Source organism: Apium graveolens, chromosome 10 (assembly GCF_009905375.1).
Source record: "Apium graveolens cultivar Ventura chromosome 10, ASM990537v1, whole genome shotgun sequence".
NCBI classification, from domain to species: Eukaryota; Viridiplantae; Streptophyta; class Magnoliopsida; order Apiales; family Apiaceae; genus Apium; species Apium graveolens.
This window is the reverse complement of record NC_133656.1, coordinates 146,155,931-146,161,387: the sequence shown is the minus strand read 5'-3', so window position 1 is coordinate 146,161,387 and position 5,457 is coordinate 146,155,931. Positions and strand designations below refer to the sequence as shown.

Here is a 5,457-nt window from a genome sequence, read left to right as displayed (position 1 = left end):
GGACTCATCATCAACGTGGGTTCCGATGAAAGCATGGTATAATAAACGTAGTTTTTATAAACAAATAACAAACAAAGTACATAATCCAAAGTATTAGGTTCAACAAAACAAGAAACGAGCATCCAAGATTACAAACAAAGATTCACAAGAGTAAACTAGATCTTCTTTGCCTTCGTTGAATTGTGCTATAGGTCTTCTTGTCGTCTTCTCCTTAAGCTCCGTTATAAAAAATGTTTTTTTATTGTCTTTAAATAGAACCCCAATTAATCCAAAATCCGAGAAAAATAGTCTTCTAATTGAAACAGGAAACTGGATTCCCGACCTGGCACGGCCGCGCGCTTCACCAGCGTGGCCGCGCTGACATTTTGTTTTTCTGGCGCAGCCGCGCGCTAGCACAGCGCCGGAGCGCCAGTCTTCTAGAAAAACTGGAATTGCCTTCTTTTCTTGCTGCAACGAGTTGGTCTTCATGAGCCTTTATTCCTTGGACACCATCCTAACACCATATTAGCATAAAACCAATGCTAATTCACCTGAATCCCGGAATAAATGCCTGAAATGCAAAAACACTAGAAAACACATTAAAACACCAATAACTTGAGTACAAATACACCTATTCAAAGCTTAATGAAGCGTTATAAAGTGTCATAAATGCCACTCAACAGATGTCCAACATCAAGTTTGTCCAAGTGATCTATCTTTTTTGTCTTTTCAGGGAGAGAGCAAACTCTTCCAAAGACTTAGGGAGCTTTTCAATCATTAACCATCTTGCTAATTACTAAATATAACAAATTATCTCTTCAAGATTGTTGGGTATATTTACTAACACTACGCGCAACAATGAGGCAGTTATATATCTCACAATTAACAAAAATAGGCAATTAAATCAAATAACGAAATAAAAACACGAATGCAAACAAGAATATAAATCAGTAACTGAATTGACAAAGAGAAGACATAATACTTAGCTCTAACAGGAGCTTTAACAAATCTGAAAGAAGTATGAACAACTGAGATGCCTAGCCTTCGAGAAGTCTAGACTGTTCTTGAAGAGATTATTTCCCCACTTACCCTGTGTTGGGTTGCAGCAATATCACTTTCAGGATACAACAACTCAGAGTATTTTGTCCACATATACATAGCACTCAACAGCGACCCGTACTCAGTTCGCCCAGAAAACATATGTTATAATCTGTATGTTATGGAGGAGAGAAAGAGAGAGAGAGATAGCAGTTAGGATTTCACAATTATGTGATTGACCTCTCTCTCTCTTCCAAACGTTTTAGTCTATATGTAATACAAAATAAAAACGTAACTGAAGATATGCATTAATTAAAATAATTATTTTGACTTAAATTGCATTTAATAGAATATTTCCAAAATCAGAAACTTAACAGCCAACCCATCAGGATTTGTCAAATCCTGATACTCCTGACCAACGTCAGGTTTTATCATCCATAGAAAATCCTGATCCAGGGGCATCAGGATCAGTCCATCAACGGATAATGCACAGAATAGTAAATATTTTAATTAAACATTAAGTAAAATCTCTCACCCAGGTTGCCTCGCGTACGCGAGACACCGTGACATTCGCCCAAATCGCCCTTCGACCCGACCCGTGGCGTGGCAGCGGCGCGCGACATATAATAACACAATGCACACCCACATGCCTTAATAGTTGGTATACTACTCTTGCACATAGTGTTAGTCGCTAAACACGCGCTAATAATACACGCAAGTATACGAGTTCGCAAGTAGTATAGAATCTTTTCTAGTTCATTCCCACTGAAACTGGCTTTGGTTAACTAATTAATTAATGCACTTAAGCAACAATGTATGGTTATTATTCAATGCTAAGACGATAACAAATTGAGGTTGTTTATAACTAAGAATTAAACTAACAATTATAACTAAGAGAATAAAATTGACTGAACTAATATATATGACAAACATGGGATTCTAGCTTCATTAAATACTTCATTCAATAGTCTTATTGTTCTCAATCTAAGCATGTAATGGTGATGACACTAATCAGATAACACAAAACTGATAAACGCCAACTTTCGTTGCACGAATACCATACTACCAGACATCCACAAAAGAGATAGAAGCTGAATAGACACCAATTATATTGAGACCCTATATGTCTATAAAATTTGACAACATAACGGTTAAAGCACAAGTTATCTATCTTGATTACATAGGGCAAGTAAGATGGTTAAATTACCCACGAATCATGCATAACGAATACATGAACCTATGCTAGCATGGCAAGTTCTAAATCCTTAAATTCACTTTCGAATTAACACACTATCTTATAAGTTCGCGATGCTCATAAGACGAATACACACAACCAATACTAGGTTATCATACAATCACCACACACTAAGGCACTGAAACAAATTAACTAAAGAAATCCATAAATAAATCCGTTAGAACCCCACGATAACGATTAGCCCATAATCGGACTCATCATCAACGTGGGTTCTGATGAAAGCATGGTATAACAAATGTAGTCTTTATAACGAATAAATAAAACCAAGTGCAAAACAAGATTAAGGTTCACAAATAAGAAAACTAGCATCCAAGTTACAACTTAAAACAAAGATTCACAAGTAAAAATAAGATCTTCTTCGTCTTCATTGAATCGTGCTAATACGGTCTTCTTACGGCTCTCCTTGATATATCTCTGGCTTGATAATTTATTAAAAACGAGCTAAAGTTGCTTATATAGCAGGCCTAATCATTAGAGAAGTCTTCCAATTCGAATGAGAATAGAATCAGAATTCTGCACCTCAACATGGCGCGACCGCGCGCTTGATCAGCGCGGGCGCGCTGGCTTTCTGAATTTCGGGCACGGCCGCGCGCTTGATTAGCGCGGGCGCTGGGCTTCTGCCAGAAATTAACTTCTTCATTTTTCTTGCAGATTTGAGCCGGTCTTCCACGAGCTTTTATTCCAACGCCACCTTGACACCAAATTAGCACCAAAATAATGCTAATTCACTTAATTACCTAGATAACGCCTGAAATGCAAAAACACTAGAAAATACGTTGAAACACTTAACAACTTGAGTACAAACGCATCAATTCAAAGCTTTACGGAGCGTAATAAAGTGTCATAAATGAAACTGATCAGTGCACAATTTTTAGTGAATTAGCTTAGTTCGTGAGCAACTTTCAGCGTTCGCAGCAACCTGTGCCAGCCACTTATCATCCCAACAACCGCAATCATCCTAATTTCAGTTGGAGCAACGCTCAGAATGCGGTTCAACAGCCTTATCAGCAGTATCCAGCTAAGCAATATCCAACAGCCTTAGTGAATTTAAGGATTTAGAACTTGCCATGCTAGCATAGGTTTATGTATTTATTATGCATGATTCGTGGGTAATTTTAACCATCTTACTTTCCCTATGTAATCAAGATAGATAACTTGTGCTTTAACCGTTATGTTGTCAAATTCTATAGACATATAGGGTCTCAATATAATTGGTGTCTATTCATCTTCTATCTCTTTTGTGGATGTCTGGTAGTATGGTATTCGTGCAATGAAAGTTGGCGTTTATCAGTTTCGTGTTATCTGATTAGTGTCTTCACCATTACATGCTAAGGTTGAGAATAATAAGACTATTGAATGAAGTATTTAATGAAATTAGAATCTCATGTTTTTCATACATATTAGTTCAGTCAATTTTATTCTCTTAGTTATAATTGTTAGGTTAATTCTTAGTTATAAACAACCTCAATTTGTTATCATCTTAGTATTGTTGCTTAAGTGCATTAATTAATTAGTTAACCAAAGCCAGTCTCCGTGGGAATGAACTAGAAAAGATTCTACACTACTTGCGAACTCGTATACTTGCGTGTATTATTAGCGCGTGTTTAGCGACTAACAAGTTTTTGGCGCCGCTGTCGGGGACTGCAGTGTTAACTTATAATTTATGTGCTTTCCATCAGTGGTCGTTAAAGTTCATTGACTCGGACATTGTTACTTATCTGTTTCCTTGTCTTATTTCAGGTACTCTAGCGAGGGTGTATGCATGCGCGTTCGCGTACTTGTAAGAGAACTCTGGATAAAGCCGATTAAGAACTTGTGGTGGTTCGAAGGGAAGTTTTCGAGGAAGAAAAGAAGGAAGAAGAAGAAGAGAAGGTTGAGGAACCAGTTTTAGTAAAGATGGGAGATCAAGCAGAAAATCCTAAGGCTTTGGTGGACTATTCTCATCCTAAGATTAATGACATTCAGTCAAGCATCATCAGGCCAGCCATCAGGGCTAACACTTTTGAGATCAAGTCAAGCACGATTCAGATGATACATAACTCAGTTTAGTTTGGGGTTCTCCTACTGAAGACCCCACATGCACATCAGGGATTTCATCGAGATCTGCGACACTCTCAAGTTCAATGATGTGACTGAAGATGCTATCAAGCTACGACTCTTCCCATTCTCTCTGAGGGACAAGGCTAAGTGTTGGTTACATTCTCTACCAGCAGGTTCTATCACCGCTTGGGAAGATCTTGCTTAAAAGTTTCTCACTAAATTATTTCCTATGGCGAAAACTGCTGCAATCAGGAATGCTCTTACTCAATTTGCTCAGAAAACTGGAGAATCTATGTGTGAGGTTTGAGATCGATATAAGGAGATGCTAAGAAAGTGCCTAAATCATGGCATGACTGATTGGATGATATTAACTGTTTCTACAATGGATTGGGTGCTACTTCTAGACCCATGCTTGATGCAGCATCAGGAGGAGCCTTGTGGACTAAAAGCTACGATGAAGCTTATGAACTTATTGAACTGATGGCTGCTAATGAGTACCAGAATCCTTCCCAGAGACTGACTCAGGGAAAAGTAGCAGGAATTTGGAGTTGGATGCAGCAACTGCTATAGCTACCCAACTTAAGGCTTTGACGATGAAGGGTTGGCTAATTATGGAGTTAATCAAATCACTAGTGTCTGTGAGCTTTGTGCTGGTGCCCATGAAACTGATCAGTGCGCAATTTTTAGTGAATTAGCTTAGTTTGTGAGCAACTTTCAGCGTTCGCAGCAACCTGTGCCAGCCACTTATCATCCCAACAACCGTAATCATCCTAATTTCAGTTGGAGCAACGCTCAGAATGCGGTTTAACAGCCTTATCAGCAGTATCCAGCTAAGCAGTACAACCCCCTTGGTTTTCAGCAACCGTAATATACACCAAGACAACACAACTCCAGTTGCAACAAGCCAATGAAAAATCTGAATTAGAGGAGTTGAAGTTATGTGCAAGACTCAAGTTGTTTCTATCAAGACCTTGGAAAATCAAATTGGGCAAATTGCCAATGTCTTGCTAAATCGTCAGCCTGGTACACTACCTAGTGACACTGAAGTGCCAGGAAAGAGGGAAGCTAAGGAGCAGGTAAAAGCAATCACTTTGAGGTCTGGAAAGGTTGCGAATCCCGAACAAACTCAAGCGTTGACTGAAGAA

The 5,457-nt window shown here is 38.6% G+C and overlaps 1 non-coding gene across 1 annotated transcript; it reads right to left on the bottom strand.

The window, feature by feature from the left end:
- Positions 1-4,556: 4,556 nt before the first annotated feature.
- LOC141694035 (small nucleolar RNA R71) lies at positions 4,557-4,663 on the bottom strand. Its single transcript, XR_012563368.1, has one exon. It is a non-coding gene; the product is annotated as a small nucleolar RNA R71 (small nucleolar RNA).
- Between the last annotated feature and the right edge of the window lie 794 nt (positions 4,664-5,457).